We start from the raw sequence: 23,858 nt of genomic DNA, 5'->3' as shown, positions 1-23,858 counted from the left end.
CTTTCTCATTGTCACAAGGAACTGGGAGTGATTCTAGCATGCATAAGATGAACCATAGACAATATCACCACTAACACATAACAAGCAAAACACAATCAGTATTGAAAAATTAAGGGCAAAAGTGAAGCCATCTTATTTGCAAACTACAGCATGATTTTGACAATTCCAAGCAACAATTTATTTTGAACAACAAATTTTGCCGGTGCTGTGACAGATGTTCGACCATATGCCAGCTGGTGACTATGACAACAACAGTAAAGTCTGGCAGTAATATGATATCACCTGTGAGCTTGGATTTTGAGCTGCATCTCTAGGAGGAAAACGTAATATGAAATTAGAATGCAAATAAATTTAAAGTGATTTACCAAAACAGACTTTGTTTGATTAGTGCCAGAGTCACATGGGTCACACACACGTACATACGTCTTATTTATGCTCTGTAGACTCCAGTCATCCATTTTCTGAGCTGCTTCTCCTCACTAGGGTCGCGGGCGCGCTGGAGCCTATCCCAGGTACAATCGGGCAGGAGGCGGGGCACACCCTGAACTGGTTGCCAGCCAATCGCAGAGCACATACAAACAAACAACCATTCGCACTCACATTCACACTTACGGGCAATTTAGAGTTGTCAATTAACCTACCATGCATGTTTTGGATGTGGGAGGAAACAGGAGTGCCCGGAGTGCCCGGAGAAAACCCACGCAGGCACGGGGAGAACATGCAAACTCCAAACAGGGGGGCCAGGGATTGAACCCTGGTCCTCAGAACTGTGAGGCAGATGCTCTAACCAGTCGGCCACCATGCCACCTCCCGATATAATGGATATCGGATAAAACAGACCGTCGGGACAGAAGAATCTGTCCAAAAATAATTTCCATTTGTTACTTAAACTGCCGCTGATAAAATATGTTAGTTCCAGAATTGGCCACTGTTGTTTACTGGCGTTGTGGTGCAATGCAGGCAGAGAATGACGTATTTCTGGGTCACAGATACAACATAACTCCATTCAATCCCAAAAGACCCGTCTCCCGTCCCTATGTGGTGGCCATGTTGAATGTCGGGCATTGACGTGCCGGCCATGTGATGATGGTTATATTTATTGTCTATTGTGACATAGAGCGCAGCGCAGAGAGAAAGAGAGCAGCATGGCGGCAGTGTTAACTCTGAGGAATACAAAACACAAGTCTCTGGAGTCTGGAACATTATATTTTTGATATGATATGATATAACATAATTTTTTTTGTCATGCCGTCCGCCTTTGGCAATGGATTTGGAACAAGGAAGAATATTAATTCCTCACGGCTCATGAAAGCAACTCACTTATGATGAGTACTGTACGTCATCAATGCTACCATGACCAAGCACACCGGTATGGTAAGTTTGGATAAAATGTGAAACTTTCAAACGTTTTCAAGCTTTTTATTTACAATAACTTTGTACTATACTGGGCGTTTTAGGCCACGAAAAAAAACTACAATACAATACTTTTGTACTGTACAGTAATATGGGTGCGTATGGCCTCAAAAAGAAGTGCTGCAGTGTGACGGACAATCGGCTATATTGGATGACCCGCCGCTCCTATTTGTCTGTTATATCGAGGTTCCACTGTATTTATATTTGTTTGTTTTGTTTGTACAATTGTTTTTTTCCTTCTCTTTCGCTAACATAGCAAAACAGGGTATTTTTGCCTTCGGTTCTCTGAATAGTGCTTGATCTTAATGACTTAATTGAGTCATTAAGATCATATGCTAGAAATGGGAACTTTGAAGTTCTACAATTTGGTGGTGATACAAATTACTTCTAAATTATCATTTATTTAAATGGTAGTCCGTACGTATCCCTCAACAGTGCAATGTAATAGTTCTGTTTAAAATACTCCCGTCCTGCACGTCTGACTTTACCGTGGCTGGTCGGATTTTCAGTCACTGGACAAATTACCGTATTTTCACGACCATAAGGCGCACTTAAAAGTCTTACATTTTCTCCAAATTGCCTTATAATGCAGGTGCTTATAATGCAACGCGCCTTATTTGTGCACCGAGTTCCAACATCTATAAATGTTGTTGTGTGATGAGCGCTCCGCTCGACTTATTTTTTTTTTTTTAGCATTTCCTGCCGACACGCTGCTTACACGGAGGAAAAGCGGAGGTGGCTGAGGACAGGGGAAGGACGCTAAAGCCGGGGTGTTTTATTTTATTTTATTTATTTATTTATTTATTTATTTATTTATTTTTACCGCTTTACTGAATGAGAGCATTTCTGGGGTGTGCATTGTGCAAAACAACATCGGTTTGGCTAAGGACCCCCGAGCAGCTGAAAGAGAATTGAAGATCAACAAATCCATGGTTCGGAAGTGGAGGAAGCAGGAAAACGAGCTTCGCCAAGTCAAGAAGACGGAGCTGAGTTTCCGCGTAAACAAGACGAGGTGGCCCGAGTTGGAAGACCAACTCGAGGAATGGATTAATGAGCAAAGAATAACTCGGGGCTTGCCATCATTCCGGGAGGCTTGACGAACCGCTGGACATCGGTGTAAACAGGGCGTTCAAAGTGAAGTTGCGAGCGGCGTGGAAGCGATGGATGACAGATGGCGAACACAGCTTTACTAAGACTAGGAGGCTTGATTGAGAACTTGCCCAGCTGTTCATTTCGGATACAGAAGATGAGAACTTTGATGGATTTGTGGATGAGGAAGGATCAAAAAATAATGTGACTACATTGTTAAGTACTTCAATAAAGTACAGCCGAACTCAGTTTTGCTCCCGCTGCCTTTTTAAAAACATTGTTTTAGCGTGCATGCATGCTACCGTTTTAAGCTAGCGTATGTTTTACCATGCGTGCGCCCAATAATACGACCTTATGTATGTGTTAAATACGGAAATGGACCCCGTAACTGAGACTGCGTCTTTTAGTACGGTGCGCCCATGGTCGTGAAAATACGGTACATATTATTTATTACAGCAGCCCCACTGATTGGCCGTGATGTCACTTGATGTAACAAACATCTATTAAAGTTTAAAGACAATCAACTGTCAATGATGTAGCATAGCTGACATAGAACTTTCCAGATATCCTGACACTTTCCTGGGACAAGAATACATTTAATATCCATCCATCCATTTTCTGAGCCGCTTCTCCTCACTAGGGTCGCGGCCGTGCTGGAGCTTATCCCAGCTATCATCGGGCAGGAGGCGGGGTACACCCTGAACTGGTTGCCAGCCAATCGCAGGGCACAAACAAACAAACAACCATTCGCACTCACAGTCACACCTATGGGCAATTTAGAGTCTTCAATTAATGCATGTTTTTGGGATGTGGGAGGAAACCGGAGTGCCCGGAGAAAACCCACGCAGGCACGGGGAGAACATGCAAACTCCACACAGGCCAGGGATTGAACCCGGGTCCTCAGAACTATGAGGCTGACGCTCTAACCAGTCGTCCACCGTGCCGCTACATTTAATATATAGATTTTAATTCACATAATGATCCCTATTTATCATTTATAACTCATTAAACATTTGATAAAAACAACTTTGTCTGTATTCAGTCTTACCAATTTGAGCCACATTTTGACCTGGTAATAGAGCAGGGGTTACCTTTGTTGCTATGGAAACAGCAGGTCAGAATGAAACTGGGGGGGACAAATCCATGTTGTAAACAGGGGCAACAGAGTGGTGTCTAGTTTCATGGGCTATACACAGATCTGAACAGAAGTAAATGGTGCTCGGCATAAAAAGCCAATATGGGGTTGGAATTACCTTGGACTTCTATGAATTCAATTTAGACCCCTTCACTGCTAGTCACTGGTTTAACATCTACTGATTAAGATATTTTGGGAAAAATAAATAAATAAATGTCACTCTTGGGTGTGAGACAGTTAATTATTTATCAGATGCACATGACAAACACAGATTCAGACACACCCAGCAAGGTCATGGAGCTAATGATGGCATGTAAATGTCATGTCTTAAGTCCCCCTGGTGCTTTCATCTCATAAGAGAAGAACCCCCAGTCTTCTCAATATACACGTTCCGGGTGTGCTTAACTTCTTACCAGAGCACACACATTCTCTGCTGAGTGGAAGCTCCCAACCATTAACTCATTAGGCAAGAAGAACCGGGAATTGACAGCTGCAGCCAGATTCTGTTCTAAGATAGAGAACAAACACCTAGCGGCTTCTGATCATCAAGGACTGCCAATCAGCCACTGTCGCTTTAATCACCATGGCAACCCCGCTGGTTGTGACACTGACACGCCTCACTTTTCAAACACTGTAGTAAAGACTTCCTCAAACACTTTCTCTGCTTCAATAAATATGATTTTGGAGCCACCAGCATTCTCTCGAGAGCTCACCACCTGTCTAAATTGAACAATCAGGGGAGAACGGCCTTAGACAGGGAGGTGACCAAGAACCGGACTGTCACTAGGTCAGAGCTTTGTGTAAAGAGGAGAAGCTTCCAGAAAGAAAAGTGTCCACCAATCAGGCCTATCCAGTATGATAGACTGGCCAAATGGAAGCCACTCCTTAGTTAAAGGCACATGACTGGAGTTTGCACAAAGACACCTGAAGGGCTCCGAGACCATGAGAGACAAAAATCTTTGGGCCGTTGAGACAAACATTGAACTCTTTGGTGTAAATGCCAGGCACTGGTCATTACCTGGCCAATACCATCGCCACATGGAAGCATGGTTGTGGAAGCATCATGCTTTGGGGATGTTTTTCAATGGAAGGAACAAAGAGTCTCCCAGTCATGATTGAGGGACAGAAGAATGCAGCAGTGTACAGAGACATACGGAATGAAAACCTGCGGCACAGTGCTTTTGACTACAAACTGGGGTGACGGTTCGTCTTTTAGCAGGACACCGACCTAAGCACACAGCCAAGATTTAAAAGTAGTGGCTTTAGCACAACTTTGTGAATGTCCCTGAGTGGCCCAGCCAGAGCCCACACTTGAATCTGATTAATCTGGAGAAAAAGGCTCCCCCTCCATCCAGATGGTGCTTGAGAGGTGCTGCAAAGTGGAATGGGTGAAACTGCCCAGACATGACACAGCTTGTGGCATCATATTATGAAAAAATTAGTCTGTAATTGCTGAAAAAAGGTGCATCAACAAAGTACTGCACAAAGGCTGTGAATACTTATGAACTAGGTTTTTTTTTTTTTGATAATTTTGCTACTAAATATATATGTATATATATTATATGTGTGTGTGTATATAGGTGGCACGGTGGACGACTGGTTAGAGCGTCAGCCTCGCAGTTCTGAGGACCTGGGTTCACTCCCCGGCCCCGCCTGTGTGGAGTTTGCATGTTCTCCCCGTGCCTGCGTGGGTTTTCTCCGGGCACTCCGGTTTCCTCCCACATCCCAAAAAATATGCATTAATTGGAGACTCTAAATTGCCCGTAGGCATGACTGTGAGTGCGAATGGTTGTTTGTTTCTATGTGCCCTGCGATTGGCTGGCAACCAGTACAGGGTGTACCCCGCCTCCTGCCCGATGACAGCTGGGATAGGCTCCAGCATGCCTGCGACCCTAGTGAGGAGAAGCGGCTCAGAAAATGGATGGATGGATGGATGTGTGTGTATATTTTTTTTTTTTCTTTTTTCTGTTCCATGTCATTATGAGGTGTTGTGCATTATTTGAGGGGGGGGGGGGGAAATAATGTATACCATTTTAGAATCAGGCTGTAACATGACAAAATGTGGAAAAAGTGAAGCGTTGTGAATACTTTCCAAAATACTTTACTGCTGGATCTCGCCGGGCAAGTGCAAGTGTTTCAGCTGGCGTTCATCCGTCTCCCTCTTCCATGTCAATTACGCTTTGCTCCTCCTCTTTCAATCCTGAACCATCTTAATCTTTCTCTTTATTTATTACATGTATTTCTGGTCTCAATGTTATTGTTATGAATTTTCCTGTCTTATAATGGGTACATGTCAACAGAGTTGCATTTCAAAATAGTCGTTTTAACAGTTGGAAATCGCTAGCTTGACGCTATGACAAACCAAACTAACTTCCTGGTAGTCGATATCTTCATCTGCATTTTATTTGTATAGGATCTGGAGAGGACAGTACGATTTACCTGGAGGTTCTGCTTATTGTTTATTTTGTCAGAATAAACAGAGCATCATTCAGAAGCACACCGGTCACACAAGCAAGCAAGTCGCTGTCTCCGTCCGCCCACTAGCACATACACGCACACGTCATCCATCCACAGTACTGAGCAGAAGAACGGCAGAGAGGAAAAGATGCACTCTATGGTTATATTTTCAGGCTGAAAATGGCACGTCAAGCTGCACTGTTTGCAAAAAGTTTGTTAGATACAGTGGCAACACCACAAATCTATATAAACACATGAAAAGCCATGCGAAAGAAAACTGCGACCTCCAGAAACGGAGAGAGGAGAAAAAGCCTTCCCAACCCCGCCTCCCATTCCAACCCCCTGGCTCCGCTGCCAGAACCCCAATGCAGAGGCAGAGGTTATTGGCACAATCTTTTCAGCATGGCAAAAATATCCAGGTGTGTATAATAGTGTTGGAAGTAATATTTTACCTTTAGTTAATATTAATTTTAAAATTTAAACCATCTATTTGTGACTTTAGCCAACTCAAAAGTATCAATCAAAAACAAAAGGAGTGCACAGAAGGGATACATTTTAAAATGTTTATTTGAACAGTATTTTCAGTGATCACTTTGTGCACTTTGTTTATTTAAGATTGTTTGTTACTGCTATATTGCTTCTGGGGAAAAAAGTTATGATAATAAACTATGTTCTACTTACCAATAAACTTTGTCCTCATTCTTTTCTGGGGTTTAAATATTTAATAATAAAAAATGAAACATCACAAAAATGCTTACAGGCCATGAACAATTTATATTTAGTAATTTGTTGAGGCATCTATTTTCGGTTTTGAAAAGTATCGGTATCGGCGATACTGGCTCTGGATTTACTTGGTATCAGATTGATACCAAAATATGCAGTATCGCACAACACTACTTAGCAGACCATTATCAAAACATTGTAATCTGAAGATATTTCTGGTAACACTGTTAGCTCATGCTAATATGTGCTAAAACTGCAGCTCCGCTTACGTTTTGGCTTTCGTATGATAGTGCTTTGTTCGCTGCTTCAAATTGGCTCTTCTGCTCTGAAACCTTGGCCAGCCTAGCTGCCAAACCACTGGCTACTATTACGTTAATTAGCTTTATGAGCATTAACTGTATGTTACGTAAGAGTGGGGCAGAAATGCAGATTGGCTCGCACAGATGCACTTACACAAATGGGCAAAAAATATGTATTTACTTGTTTGTCTTTTATTTCACACTTGATCGGTGAGCCCATCAGAGACTCAACTATTTGGATACAAACATTGATTTTCCATAACATATGCCCTTAAGACTATTTAAGTAATGTGAGTTTTTCCATTATTATTCATCAATATTCTATAACATTTAGAAAGCTCAGAGTCACACAGGAAGCAGGGACATACGTATATAAAGAATTTAATTTAATATTAATATGGACACTGGAGGAAAGTCCAAGTACACAGAGAATCCACAGAAGCACAGAAAGGACATTTATGGACAAATAAAGACAGTCTCAAGCTTAAGAAGCCAAGACAATAAATACTGTATGTACATACAGTTTAGCTTTGGGGGAGGATTCATTCTTTGATTTTATTATTCTTGTGTGCTGCTACTGTCCAATTTTCTGAATTTCCCCCATTGAGGGACTTATAAAGGCCTATTCTATACTATTCTATTCTATTCTATTTTCCTTTCATCTTGTCCCGTTAGGTGTCATCTCCTGCATCCTCCTCTCGCACACCAACTGCCCTTATGTCTTCCCTCACGACATCCATCAACCTTCTCTTTGGTGTTCCTCTAGCTCTCTTGCCTGGCAGCTCCATCCTCATCATCTCTCTACCAATATACTCACTATCTCCCCTCTGATGTGTCCAAACCATCAGTCTGCTCTCTCTAACTTTGTCTCCAAAACATCCAACCTTGGCTGTTCCTATGATGAGCTCATTTCTAATCCTATCCAACCTGGTCCCTCCGAGAGAGAACCTCAACATCTTCATTTCCACCACCACCAGCTCTGCTTCCCGTTGTCTCTTTAGTGCCACTGTCTCCAATCCATACATCATGGCTGGCCTCGCTACTGTCTTATAAATTTTGCCATTCATCCTAGCAGAGACTCATTTGTTACACCTGACACCTTCCTCAACCCATTCCAACCTGCTTGAACCCATTTCTTCACATCTTTACCACACTCACCATTGCTCTGGACTGTTGATGCCAAGTCCTCCACCTTTGCTATCGCTTCTCCCCGTAGCCTCACACTTACCTCACACTTACCTCTCCTTTCCACTGAATGGCTCCTGCTTTCACTGTTGATCACAATGTCATCTGCAAACATCATGGGATTCCAGTCTAACCTCATCTGTCAGCCTATCCATGACCACTGCAAACAGGGAGGTTCCACCTCCCCCTCAACTCCTCAGTCACACCTACAGCACACCTCACCACTGTTCTGCTGCCCTCATACATGTCCTGTACTATTCTAACATACTTCTCTGCCACTCCAGACCTCCGCATGCAGTCCCACAGTTCCTCTCTGGGTACTCTGTCATAGCCTTTCTCTAGCCTCTTGTTTGGCCTTTGCCACCTCTGCCCTCACCCTTTGTCGTATCTCCATGTATTCCTTTCTCTTCTCCTCAGTCCTCTCAGTGTCTCACTTCTTCTTAGCTAACGTCTTTCATTGTATGATTTCCTGTACTTTGAGTTTCTACCACCAAGTTTCCTTCTCCCTTCTCTACCAGAAGATACACCAAGTACTCTCCTGCGTGTCTCTCTGATCACCTTGGCTGTAGTGGTCCAGTCTTCTGTAAACTCTGACTCTCCATCTCTGCTTTCCCTGCTCCACCTTTGTTTTCTTCATCTTCCTCCCCATCACCAGAGTCATCTTACACACCACCATCCTATGCTGTCTAGCCACACTATCCCCTACCACTATCTTACAGTCAGTTACCTCATTCAGATTACGTCATCTGCACAAAATGTAAACAACGCGTGATTCTACCTCCGCTCTTGTAGGTCACCCTATGTTCCTACCTCTTCCGAAAAAAGATGTAATCCACCTGCGTGGTAGGTTCCTGCCTCTTCTGGACGTGTTCATTACAGCCACTTCCATCCTTTTTGCAAAGTCTACCACCATCTGGCCTTCCAAGTTCCTTTCCTGGATGCGAAATGTACCCATCACTTCTGCATCGCCCCTGTTTCCTTCACCAAATTGTCCATTACAATCTAAATCAATCACAACTCTCTCTCTGTCCGGGATACACAAAACTACTTTGTCTAGCTCCTTCCAGAATTTCTCTTTTCACCTTTAGGTCACATCCTATCATCCTATTACATTAGCCATAAATTTCCTCAATTTCAAGTTTCAGCCTCATCACTCGATCTGATACTCTTTTCACCTCCAAGACATTGTTAGCTAACTCTTCCTTTAAAATAACCCCTAATCCACTTCTATTCCCATCTCCACCATGGTAAAATAATTTGAACCCTGCTCCTAAACTTCTAGCCTTACTGCCTTTCCACCTGCACTCCTGGACACTCAATATATCAACATTTCTCCTAATCATGTCAACCAACTCCCAAGCTTTTCCTGTCATAGTCCCCACATTCAGTACTAGGCTCTGTGCTTTCCTCTTCTCTTTCTGCCTAAGAACCCGCTTTCCACCTCTCTTTCATCTTCGACCCACAGTAGCTGAATTTTCACCGGCACGCTGTTGGTTAACTGTGCCAGCGACATACTTTTTAACCTGAGCAACGGCCAATCCATGATGGAATTCTCGCTCATATTTGTTTGGCAAATATTTAAGCATTTATCCAGGCTTGGGACCAGCCTACAGTTGGCACTGGCTTGTGCTCCCCTTAGGGCTGCATTCTATTATATTCTCCATCCATCCATCCATCCATTATCTGAACCGCTTATCCTCACAAGGGTCGCGGGAGTGCTGGAGCCTATCCCAGCTATCATCGGGAAGGAGGTGTGGTACACCCTGAACTGGTTGCCAGCCAATCGCAGGGCACATATAAACAAACAAACATTCGCACTCACATTCACACTTACAGGCAATTTAGAGTCTTCAATTAACCTACTACGCATCTCTTTGGGATGTGGGAGGAAACCGGAGTGCCCGGAGAAAACCCACGCAGGCAGGGGGGGAGAACATGCAAACTCCACACAGGCGGGGCCGGGGATTGAACCCCGTACCTCAGAACTGTGAGGCAGAAGCTCTAACCAGACGTTACCATGCCGCTCTATTCTATTCTATTCTACAACCCCGGACTATGGACGCAAAGTCCGGACTGTTATGGACGCGAGGTTCAAAAGCCAGCATCTGTGATGGTATGGGGCTGTGTTAGTGCCAATGGCAGAATTCCACCAACAAAGCTTCAACAATTAGTGTCCGAAGTTCCCAAACGTTTATTGAACGTTGTTAAAAGAAAAGGTGATGTAATACTGTGGTAAACATGACCCTGACCCACCTTTTTTGGAATGTGTTGCAGCCATAAAATTCTAAGTTAATGATTATTTGCTAAAAGCAATAATGTTTATCAGGTTGAACATTAAATATCTTGTCAATGTAGTGTATTCAATTAAATATAGGTCGAACATGATTTACAAATCATTGTATTCTGTTTTTATTTATGTTTAACACAACGTCCCAACTTCATTGGAATTGCGGTTGTATTCTATTCTATTCTAAAAACCAATATAACATTTTAACATCATGTTCTTAAAATCATAAGATATACAATAACTGACTGATAGTAGACAACCACATATTTTTAAAATGTATTATTTCCTGGGTTTTGTCACACATTTCATGATGCAAGTTGATGACAACCTAGTGATCTAGTGTGAAAGGTGATGTGATTTGGACTGCAGGAAGAATATCGATGGTGTCAGCCAAAGCTAATGGAGACCCAAATAAATGAAATGAAATAAGATGAATGTGTGAAATTACAGTTTCATCAACCTTCAATTACAAAAAACATTTCCGGTATAGATTTGTCAAAATTTAAGGAGATGCCATATCTGGCTAATGTAAAGATTTTGAGTACTTGAGTACTAGCTCCATTAAAGAGGAATGTGTTCCAAAAAAGTGCCCTGCGATTGGCTGGCGACCAGTTCAGGGTGTCCCCCGCCTCTCCCCGAAGATAGCAGGGATAGGCTCCAGCGACCCGAGTGGGGATAAGTGGTTCAGAAAATGGATGGATGGATGGTGTTCCAAAAAAACTTCCTGTGCTGTGCATACAATTTTTTTCCCTTCTTAGCCTTAACCAAACCCATAAAATCGGGGAACATAAAGATTTCCTTTTTTTTCAGATCCCCTTGGTCTTCATTCTTGAGGACACCAAAGCAATGCTATTGGCCTTTCAATAATCATATCATATTGGAGTATTATCACACTGATATTCTCTGGTACACAAAATTAAGAAAAATGGATAAGGTTTGCAATGCTTAGCTATTTTAAAATTGAAAATTGAGAGCAACAATTATTGTTTGCTCGTTCAGTCCTGAAGTCATGTTCACCGCATATTTAATAAAATGTGTTAAATATAAATGGTGTTAATTATAAATAATAAGAAAAACGTTTTTGTTTTTTTCAAATAAAAGCCTGAGAGCACATCTCAACTCTCGAGATATTTATGTATAGATGAAAAAAATCAGCTTCCTATTTTCATGAAACAGCCTTGTCTCATCTTTGTCACTTTCCCTCAGTCAGATGCACTCTGGGGCTTGTTAGCGCTAGCGTTGGTAATTAAAACCTGCAGGCAATTCAATACACGACACTATTCTGACTGGCTCCCTGACAATATGCTGTAGCAGAAACATATCTATACACACTGAACAAAAATATAAACGCAACACTTTTGTTTTTGCTCCCATTTTTCGTGAGCTGGACTCCAAGATCTGCAACTTTTTCTACATACACAAAAGGTCATTTCCCTCAAATATTGTTCACAAATCTGTCTAAATCTGGGTTAGTGAGCATTTCTCCTTTGTCGAGATAATCCATCCCACCTCACTGGTGTGGCATATCAAGATGCTGATTAGACAGCATGATTATTGCACAGGTGTGCCTTAGGCGGGCCACAATAAAAGGCCACTCTGAAATGTGCAGTTTTATCACACAGCACAATGCCACAAATGTTGCAAGTTCTGAGTGAGCGGGCAATTGGGATGCTGACTGCAGGAATGAGGGACATTTCAGAGTGGCCTTTTATTCTGTGTCTGTGTCAAAGTGTCTAACACGTTACTTATCCAGGGTTTGCAGTGTACTTAATAAGATGAGTTAAATAAGTAGTGTATATTTATCCAGGGTACATAGTATACTTAATAAGCTGAATTAAATGAGTAGTAGAACAAGTATACTCTACTTATCTAGATTTACAGTGTACTTAACAAGCTATGTTAAATCAATAGGTGGGCAATCTTTGTGATTAAATTAAATTCATCCTTCCATCCATCCATTTTCTGAGCCGCTTCTCCTCACTAGGGTCGCGGGCGTGCTGGAGCCTATCCCAGCTGTCATCGGGCAGGAGGCGGGTACACCCTGAACTGGTTGCCAGCCAATCGCAGGGCACATACAAACAAACAACCATCCGCACTCACATTCACACCTATGGGCAATTTAGAGTCTCCAATTAATGCATGTTTTGGGGATGTGGGAGGAAACCGGAGTGTCCGGAGAGAACCCACACAGGCACGGGGAGAACATGCAAACTCCACACAGGCGGGGCCGGGGATTGAACCCGGGTCCTCAGAACTGTGAGGCTGACGCTCTAACCAGTCGGCCACCGTGCCGCCTAAATTAAATTCAGATTTAGTTTTTCTCAGTTAACTCTACTTATCTGGGTTTATAGTGTATTCTGTATGATACCATGCACTACTTTTGATCATTTACAGGGGACACGTTATGGAAAATTTACCTTTTTTTTTTTTTTTTGTATATACAGTGATATATGGAGTGCCTGCCCACCCATCAAGTTTTAAATTATACAAACAAGTAAAGTTTTACTTTTCTGTCTATTTGTGAAACCGTCAGTGAGTGAGAAATTCTGCCTCGTTGTTACGTTACAAGGGTGCTAATTTACACCTTCCCCCAATGAGTTTCTCTGGCCATGACATGACCCACCAGGGTGTCTGAAGATCCAGAGCTACTTTCAAGTGGTCGATCACCGGACTACAGACTGAAACACTATCATGCAAAGGTATTATCATGGTGAAATTTCCATATGCCCAGCTATCATGTCATAGCCAAAAGGTAAGCAAAGCTGCATTGATTTATTTTGGATACAAAAATTAGCATTAAATAACAGCATTACCATCTTATAAGTGGCACTTACTTGATTGCTTGGTGAAGTTGTATTTGCTCAACATACAGTAGACTAATGCTTGCACAAGTTGAAATGCTATTTTCCACACTCTGGGCTCTCCTTGCGCAAGTGTAGCAAATAAGCACCTGGGGATAGCGCACACTCACTGTTACACATACACTTGCACGCAAGATGAAGCCTCTGAAGTAGAAAAGCTCAGGCTGTGCCCCCAGCCATCATATCAATGAAAGCTGGACTCACCATCGGCCGAGCAGTGTATGAGGCGGAATGAGGGCAGGCTCACTTACTGTACATGGGACAGAGCTGACCTCTTTTGCTGTTGACACTATGTTCCCCGTGGCCACGGCAGCCCCATTTCAAGACACAGTGGACAAAACGGTATAGCTGTGCGACAAGACTGGGGGGCGGGATGGGGAAACGTGTCAGGACACTTTTGCCGTGGACACATGGTAAGATATGTCAACTGTCAAAAGGATTTGCCACAATATTCACAGTGTGGAAGAGAAATGTAGTTGGCTGTAGTAGAACAGGGTTAAGTGTGGATTTGACAGTTGACATCAAAAAAGAAGAATACTACTTACTGTATGTGAAAATCTTAAACTGGGTTTTGTCAGAATTTGTGATCATATTTTTTAAGCTTTTATTGAGAGTGCGTCCCTACATAAATAAATTACATGTGACAATCGTGTCTTGCTCTCTGTATCAGTCACACAATGAATCTTTAAACTTTCTATCTCCGTATGCCACAGGTGTCAAACTGGTGGCCCGGGGTCCAGATCCGGCCCGCCACATAATTTTATGTGGCCCACGAAAGCAAATCAAAATCTCTAATTGTGTTCTGGTGTAATACCATTGAGATATTTACAAGCGGCGGCATGGTGGACGACTGGTGAGTACATCTGCCTCACAGTTCTGAGGACCGGGGTTCAAATCCCGGCCTCGCCTGTGTGGAGTTTGCATGTTCTTCCCGTGTTTGTGCGAGTTTTCTCCAGGCACTCCGGTTTCCTCCCACATCCCAAAAACATGCATGTTAGTTGATTGAAGACTCTCAATTGCCCGTAGGTGTGAATGTGTGCGCGGATGGTTGTTTGTTTCTATGTGCCCTGCGTTTGGCTGGCGACCAGTTCAGGGTGTACCCCGTCCCTCGCCCGAAGATAGCTGGGATAGGCTCCAGCACAGCCACGACCCTTGTGAGGATAAAGCAGTACAGAAAATGGATGGATATTTAAGTATTCAAGTATTTCTTTTGTTACAAATCGCCCTTTGAAAAGAAATATAATAGTTGAAAAACATGTTTTTATAGGCTTCTGATTTCAAAACTGGTTATTCATCAATGTGTTGTGTATACTGTAATTACAGTATATGAGGTAATCATTTATATGGGTCCACAGTCATAGCGGCCCTCCGAGGGAAGTCATAACTGCGATGTGACCCATGACAAAATGAGTTTGAAACCACTGCCGTATGCAGACGCGCGGGCTTAATAACAGCTGATACAAAATGACCCCTTGGGGTCAGAAACTATGGTCACAAATTCTACCGAAACCTAATTTACATCCATCCATCCATTCATTTTCAACACCGCTAATCTTATCCTGGTTAGGGTTGCGGGGCGCTGGAGCCTATCCCAGCTGATTTCGGGCAAAAGGCGGACAACAACTTGAACTGGTTGCCAGTCAGTTGCAGGGCACATATAGACACAGATAACCATTCACACTCACATTCACACCGTCACTGAGTGGGAACTGAACCCACGCTGCCCGCACCAAAGTCAGGCGAGTGTACCACTACACCATCAGTGAACCTTAACCTAATTTACATTTTTAACATAAGTATTAATGAAAGTATTCTTCTTCTCTAACTTTCAAAGGTACGCCATGAGTGACATCGCCCCCTGGTTTCAAAAATGATGATGGAGGCTCTCCTTCAGTACTGGAATAGGTGTCATGAGCTGTGCCCTGCAGTTCCTTTGTTGGAGCTTGGGTGGCACGTTGCTCTCTCTTCCTCTCTCTCTCTTCCCAGTAATCGGCTCCAGTTCCGTGGCTTCTTACTCAGTGGAATTCAGAATTCTTGCGGGTGAATGCGGGTGGGATGACACCGCGCTAAGGGGTATTTTTTTAAACAGGCTTTTGGAGCAGCTCGAGGACGAGCTAGCAACCCGGGACGAGCCTTCCTCACTCGAGGATCTTATTTTGTTATCCATCCATCTTGACAACCGGTTACGGGAAAGAGCACGAGAGAGGGGGGTCATAGCACGTAGAATTGTTTCCTCTGTGGGCACTGCGCCGTCAGCACCTCACCCGCCTTCTGAACCTCCGACTGCACTGCACAAGATGAGCCCATAATTCAGGCCACTTCATTGCCACATGCCCCTTGCGACCAAAAGACCAGGCTCACCATGACCTGTTTTCAGTAAGGATCTTAACATTTCACTACCACCCAGGACCACTCTTCTCTGGTAGGGGCGGCTTCTTCTTCGTTGAGAAGAAAGATACCACTCTCCGCCCCAGCATCAATTACCGTGGACTCAATGGCATCACTGTTAAAACAAATCTCCACTACCCCTCCTTGACCCCTCATTTGAACCCCTCTGTTACGCCCAGATATTCACCAAATTGGACCTATGCAATGACTACCATCTCATCCATATCAGAGAGGGGGATCAATGGAAAACTGCTTTCAATACCCCCCTCGGACACTTCGAAATACCTGCTCATGCCGTTTGATTAACCGACACCCCCACTGTTTTCCAAACCTTCATTAATGACGTCCTCCGCGATGTTTGTTTTCGGCTACTTCGACGACATTTTCATTTTCTCACGCTCTCCCGAAGAACACCGCAATCATGTTTGTCAAGTCCTACAGCATCTCCTCGAAAACCGCCCCTACGTCAAACCTGAAAAATGTGAATTCCACCTTTCTTCTCTACACTTCCTGGGCTATATCATTGCCAAAGGACAATTGCAACCAGACCCTGCCAAGATCCAAGCAGTCATTAACTGGCCCACTCCCACCACCCACAGAGAACTACAACGATTCCTGGGATTCGGCAATTTCCGCTTCATCCGCAATTACAATAAAGTCGCAATTCCTCTCACTAGCCTTACCTCCACCAGCTCTCCGTTTCAGTGGAGCCCGGCTGCATCCCAAGCCTTCGACCAGCTTAAGTACCTGTTCACCAGTGCTCCCATCGTACGACACCCCGACCCCTCCCTCAGTCTAGGAGATTGACGCCTCGGACACGGGGAGGTGCATTCTCTTGCAGCGGGACCCCACTTCCCAAAAACGTAATCCCTGTGCTTTTTTTAACCGTCGTCTGTCCCCTGCCGAACGCAATTATGATGTTTGCAACCGAGAGCTGCTGGCCATCATCTGGGCATTGGAGGAGTGGAGGCATTGGCTGGAGGGGACTGATTCTCCGTTTGTCATCAGGACCGATCACAAAAACCTTGCCTACCTCCATTCCGCCAAATGTCTTAACCCCCGACAAGCTCGCTGGGCCTTGTTCCTGAGCCGATTCAACTTCAGCCTCTCCTTCCACACTGGTTCCCACAGCAGCAAACCTGATGCCCTCTCTCGCATGTACTCACCCCCCTCCAGCCCTGCAGAACCAGAACCCATCCTCCCTTCGTCGTACTTCTTTGGAGCAGTCACTTGTAAAATCGAACAGGTGGTTAAAGAGGCTCAGAAGACTCACCCAGATCCCAAGACCGGACCTCCTAACAGACTGTTCGAACATGCTCTGACGTCCTTCAGTGGGCCCACAACTCCAAGCTCACCTGTCATCCCGGCAAAGCGGGTGAGCTTTGCGCCCCTCTTGCCCTCTTTCTCTGCCTCTCTCTCTTCCCACCACCTCGGCCGCGCACCTGTTGTCAATCAGCCTTCATCATCACCTGCATTTAAGCCTGCCAGATCCAAGACTCCACTACCAGAGTATTAACGTTCACCCGTGGTACACCGGCTCGTAACTTACACGTAAACTACACCAGTCCTTGCAATATTGCTGACCTCCATGTTCTTCCTTGTCCGAAGTGCTCCTTCTGTATTCCCCGCCTTGCTGACCTCTTCCACCACGCCGCCGAGCCATCCACCTGCTCATGCCACCGCCTGCCGCACGCTCACTCTTTTGACGACCTGCCAGTACGCCTCAAGGATCTACCTCAGAATCTCTTCTTAATAAACCATTCTCTACAAACCTCTTCAGCCTCCGCCTGTTTCTGGGTCCAGTTAAAATTAACATCATCGTAGCGTGACAATAGGCAGAGGTCTATCCAAGCCTATACGCGCTTGCTATATCCTCAGTACTAGATGAAAGGCTATTTTAAATTTGTATTTATCTAATTCATTATGCTCCCTTAAGGGGAAATAGAACTCACACTCCGATGTTTACACTCTGGGAGGTCATTTTGAAAAAATAAGCACAGAGAACAAAATATTGTTTCTTAATAAAAAAATAAAGTCTCCATCACTCCAGAATTCTTCAGTGATCAGCACATAATGGATATCCTACCCCATCTTTTGAAAATACTGCAACAGTTGCATAAACATCCATCCATTTTCTACCGCTTATCCGAGGTCAGGTTGCGGGGGCAGTAGCTTTAGCAGGGACGCCCAGACTTCCCTCTCCCCAGCCACCTCATCCAGCTCTTCCGGGGGGATCCCGAGGCGTTCCCAGGACAGCCGAAGGATGTAGTCTCTCCAGCGTGTCCTGGGTGGTCCCCGTGGTCTCCTCCCGGTGGGACGTGCCCGGAACACCTCACCAGGGAGGCGTCCGGGAGGCATCCGAATCAGATGCCACCTCACCTGGCTCCTCTCGATGTGAAGGAGCAGCGGCTCTACTCTGAGATCCTGCCGGATGACCGAGCTTCTCAGCCTATCTCTAAGGGAGAGCCCGGACACCCTGCGGAGGAAACTCATTTCGGCCGCTTGTATCCTGGATCTTGTTCTTTCAGTCACGACCCACAGCTCGTGACCGTAGGTGAGGGTAGAAATGTAGATCGACCGGTAAATCGAGACCTTCGCCTTTCGGCTTAGCTCCTTCTTTACCACAACGGACCGATACAAAGGCCGCATCACTGCAGACGCTGCACCGATCCGCCTGTCGATCTCCTGTTCCATTCTTCCCTCACTCGTGAACAAGACCCCAAGATACTTGAACTCCTCCACTTGGGGCAGAATCTCATCCCCGACCTGGAGAGGGCACGCCACCCTTTTCCGACTGAGGACCATGGTCTCCGATTTGGAGGGCAGCCTTGGCGGAGTCCAACCCTCACCGGAAACGAGTCCGACTTACTGCCGGATATGCGGACCAAACTCTGACTCCGATCGTACAGGGACCGAACAGCCCGTATCAGGGGCTTCGGTACCCCATACTCCCGAAGGACACGATCGAACGCCTTCTCCAAGTCCACAAAACACATGTAGACAGGTTGGGCGAACTCCCATGCACCCTCAAGGACCCTGCCAAGGGTGTAGAGCTGGTCCACTGTTCCACGGCCAGGACGAAAACCACACTGCTCCTCCTGAATCTGAGATTCGACTTCCCGATGGACCCTCCTCTCCAGCACCACTGAATAAAAGACCTTACCAGGGAGGCTGAGGAGTGTGATCCCCCTGTAGTTGGAACACACCCTCCGGTCCCCTTTCTTAAAAAGGGGGACCACCACCCCAGTCTGCCAATCCAGAGCCGCTGTCCCGATGTCAACGCGATGTTGCAGAGGCGTGTCAACCAGGAATGTCCTACAACATCCAGAGCCTTGAGGAACTCCGGACGAATCTCATCCACCCCCGGGGCCACCAAGAAGCTTTTTAACCACCTCGGTGACCACAACCCCAGAGATAGGAGAGCCCACCTCAGAGAACCCAGACTCTGCTCCCTCATGGGAAGGTGTGTCAGTGGAATTGAGGAGATATTCGAAGTATTCTCCCCACCGGCTCACAACGTCCCAAGTCGAGGTCAGTAGAGCCCCATCCCCACTATACACAGTGTTGGTGGTGCACTGCTTCCCCCTCCTGAGACGCCGGATGGTGGACCAGAATTTCCTCGAAGCCGTCCGGAAGTCTTTCTCCATGGCCTCACCGAACTCCTCCCATGCTCGAGTTTTTGCTTCAGTGACCACCAAAGCTGCATTCCGCTTGGCCAGCCGGTACCCATCAGCTGCCTCAGGAGTCCCACAGGCCAAAAAAGCCCGATAGGAATCCTTCTTCAGCTTGACGGCATCCCTCACCGTTGGTGTCCACCAACAGGTTCGGGGATTGCCGCCACGACAGGCACCAACCACCTTACGGCCATAGCTCCGGTCGGCCGCCTCAGCAATGGAGGTGCGGAACATGATCCACTCAGACTCGATGTCCCCCGCCTCCCTCGGAACATGAGCAAAGTTCTGTCGGAGGTGGGAGTTGAAACTCCTTCTGAAAGGAGATTCCGCCAGACGTTCCCAGCAGACCCTCACAATACGTTTGGGCCTGCCACATCGGACCGGCATCTTCCCCCACCATCGGAGCCAACTCACCACCAGGTGGTGATCAGTTGACAGCTCCGGCCCTCTCTTTACCCGAGTGTCCAAGACATGCAGTCGCAAGTCCGATGACATGACCACAAAGTCGATCATCGAACGCGACCTAGGGTGTCCTGGTGCCAAGTGCACGTGTGGACACCCTTATGCTTGAACATGGTGTTCGTTATGGACAATCCGTGATGAGCACAGAAGTCCAATAACAGAACACCGCTCAGGTTCAGATCGGAGGGGCCTTTCCTCCTAATCACGCCCTTCCAGGTCTCACTGTCATTGCCCACGCGAGCATTGAAGTCCTCCAGCAGAACGATGGAGTCCCCAGCGGGAGTGCTTTCCAGCACCCCCTCCAAGGACTCCAAAAAGGGTGGGTACTCTGAAATGCTGTTTGGTGCATAGGGACAAACAACAGTCAGGACCCGTCCCCCCACCCGAAGGCGGAGGGAGGCTACCCTCTCGTCCACCGGGGTGAACCCCAACGTACAGGCGCCGAGCCGGAGAGCAATAAGTATACCCACACCTGCTCGGCGCCTCTCACCGTGGGCAACTCAAGAGTGGAAGAGAGTCCAACCCCTCTCGAGAGGACTGGTACCAGAGCCCAAGCTGTGCGTGGAGGCGAGTCCGACTATATCTAGTCAGAACTTCTCGACCTCACACACCAGCTCGGGCTCCTTTCCTGCCAGAGAGGTGACATCCCACGTCCCTAGAGCCAGCTTCTGTAGCCGGGGATCAGATCGCCAAAGTCCCCGCCTTCGGCCACCGCCCAGGTCACACTTCACCCGACCCCTATGGCCCCTCCCACAGGTGGTGAGCCCATGGGAAGGGGGACCCACGTTACCCTTTCGGGCTGTGCCCGGCCGGGTCTCATGGGTGCAGGCGCTCGCCTTCGAGACCCACCTCCAGGCCTGGCTCCAGAGGGGAGCCCCGGTGACCCGCAACCTGAATCCATTAATTGTACTCGTCATAGGGTTTTTTGGAGCCGTGCTTTGTCTGGTCCCTCACCAAGGACCTGTTTGCCATGGGTGACCCTGCCAGGGGCATAAAGCCCCAGACAACTTAGCTCCTAGGATCATTGGGACACACAAACCCCTCTACCACGATAAGGTAACGGCTCAAGGAGCATAAACATTGCATTTCCTATTGAATTTGTTAATTTTATATCCTACCATTAATCATAAATACATTTGATGAATGAACCCCCCAAAAATATTATTATTATTTCATTGATCATCCCTGTCAAGACAGCAAAACAACTCCTTCTTTAATTGAAACGATAATCAATGTTTTGGCCTGCAAAGAGAATGAGTGCGCATGGAGCGTCGAGAAGGGTTCTTTACTGCTTCCCGTCACAGTTCGAACTGCTTATAAACTCTGTTATGCCCTCTCACACCCAGTCAGATTCAGTTGCGTGTATCCCGTTCAAAGCTGACCGACTCAGTTTCTCATCTGCATTCTGACTGCCATGGCAAATGTTTTGACAATGTAAAAATCTCAGGGATTATGCACAGCAATCTTGGCACTGCCATCACGTTTTTCCAGTTTCCACTTTGTAGTTGCCGTGGCCGAAGGGAACTGAATGTAAATGTAGCTTCAGAAAAAAATTATAGATACTGCTTTTAAGTTTTGTGCTCTGATCTGCCCTGCATCCAGGTTTTGTTTGCATAAAGCCTTGATCAAAATGTCAAAAACATGTATGACCTTGATCACAATGTGAAGAGTGTCAGGGATCCTATCAGGACATACCGGGTTGGAAGAAAACATACTTGCATCCGTGGAAAAGCGAAGGCCGAATCCTAGTGCATCTTTGACCCTCCAGGACTTAGCAGCCCTGAACCCCCCGCCTAGCCTACCCCAGCTGCTATTGTCAGTTGCGGATACCAAGATTAACAGGGAGAAAACACTGCAAAAGTTGAATGAGGAGGATAAAAATTGTCAAAATTCCATAGCGTACTATGTTCTGGGAAAATTTAGCTTTTGTGGCCAACGCGAACACAAAATGGAGCTTAAAATCACACTCACATTCACAACTAGGGGCAATTTAGAGGCTTCAATTAACCTACCATGCATGCTTTTGGGATGTGGGAGGAAACCGGAGTACCCGGAGAAAACCCAGGCAGGCAAGGCGAGAAGATGCAAACTTCACAAAGGTGAGGCCGCATTTGAACCCGAGTCCTCAGAACTGTGAGGCAGATGTGCTAACCAGTCTCTCACCGTGCCGCCATTATTATTATTATTATTATTGTTCCATCCATCTATTTCATCCATCCATCCATTTTCTACCGCTTATCCGAGGTCGGGTCGTGGGGGCAGTAGCTTTAGCAGGGACGCCCAGACTTCCTTCTCCCCAGCCACTTCATCCAGCTCTTCCTGGGGGATCCCGAGGCGTTCCCAGGCCACCCGAAAGACGTAGTCTCTCCAGCGTGTCCTGGGTCGTCCTCGGGGTCTCCTCCTGGTGGGACGTGCCCGGAACACCTCACCAGGGAGACGACCGGGAGGCATACGAATCAGATGCCCCAGCCACTTCATCTGGCTCCTCTCGATGTGGAGAAGCAGCGGCTCTACTTTGAGATCCTCCCAAATTAACCTAGCTTCTCACTCTATCTCTAAGGGAGAGCCCGGACACCCTGCGGAGGAAACTCATTTCGGCCGCTTGTATCCGGGATCTCGTTCTTTCCGTCACGACCCACAGCTCGTGACCATAGGTGAGGGTGGGAACGTAGATCGACCGGTAAATCGAGAGCTTCGCCTTTCGGCTTAGCTCCTTCTTTACCACAACGGATCGATACAAAGTCCGCATCACTGCAGACGCTGCACCGATCCGCCTGTCGATCTCCCGTTCCATTCTTCCCTCACTCGTGAACAAGACCCTAAGATAGTTGAACTCCTCCACTTGGAGCAGGATCTCATCCCTGACCTGGAGAGGGCACGCCACCATTTTCCGACTGAGGACCATGGTCTCAGATTTGGAGGTGCTGATTCTCATCCCAGCCGCTTCAAACTCGGCTGCAAACTGCTCCAGTGAGAGTTGGAGATCACGGCTTGATGAAGCCAACAGAACCACATCATCTGAAAAAAGCAGAGATGCAATACTGAGGCCACCAAACCGGACCCCCTCTACGCCTCGGCTGCGCCTTGAAATTCTGTCCATAAAAGTTATGAACAGAATCGGTGACAAAGGGCAGCCTTGGCGGAGTCCAACCCTCACCGGAAACGAGTCCGACTTACTGCCGGATATGCGGACCAAACTCTGACTCCGGTCGTACAGGGACCGAACAGCCCATATCACGGGGTTCGATACCCCATACTCCCGAAGCACTCCCCACAGGACACCCCGAGGGACACTGTCGAATGCCTTCTCCAAGTCCACAAAACACATGTAGACTGGTTGGGCGAACTCCCATGCACCCTCGAGGATCCTGCCGAGGGTGTAGTCCCCCAGGAGAACGATGGAGTCCCCAGCGGGAGCGCTCTCCAGCACCCCCTCCAAGGACTCCAAAAAGGGTGGGTACTCTGAACTGCTGTTTGGTGTATAGGCACAAACAACAGTCAGGACCCGTCCCCCCACCCGAAGGCGGAGGGAGGCTACCCTCTCGTCCACCGGGGTAAACCCCAACGTACAGGCGCCGAGCCGGGGAGCAATAAGTGTACCCACACCTGCTCGCCGCCTCTCACCGTGGGCAACTCAAGAGTGGAAGAGAGTCCAACCCCTCTCAAGAGGACTGGTACCAGATCCCAAGCTGCGTGTGGAGGTGAGTCCGACTATATCTAGTCGGAACTTCTCGACTTCTTGACCTGCGCATTGTTTATAACTTCATTCCACAGCTTCCCCATCCTTTGAGTGCGCTATTACCAGTTTTTCTGGCATTATATTAACCCTGTGTATATTAAAATTTGTCATGTGTGTGTGTTCTGGGTTTTGTGTTCCCCCCTGTT

The 23,858-nt window shown here is 46.5% G+C and overlaps 1 protein-coding gene across 2 annotated transcripts in view; it reads right to left on the bottom strand.

Annotated features, from left to right (window-relative positions):
* The window catches only part of necab2 (N-terminal EF-hand calcium binding protein 2), a 198,834-nt gene that overhangs the window by 143,737 nt on the left and 31,239 nt on the right, over nt 1-23,858 (bottom strand). The window lies entirely within an intron of this gene.

This window comes from Phyllopteryx taeniolatus, chromosome 5, assembly GCF_024500385.1.
Source record: "Phyllopteryx taeniolatus isolate TA_2022b chromosome 5, UOR_Ptae_1.2, whole genome shotgun sequence".
In the NCBI taxonomy this organism is placed as follows: domain Eukaryota; kingdom Metazoa; phylum Chordata; class Actinopteri; order Syngnathiformes; family Syngnathidae; genus Phyllopteryx; species Phyllopteryx taeniolatus.
The sequence above is the reverse complement of the archived record's forward strand: the minus strand, read 5'-3'. Positions and strand labels throughout refer to the sequence as shown.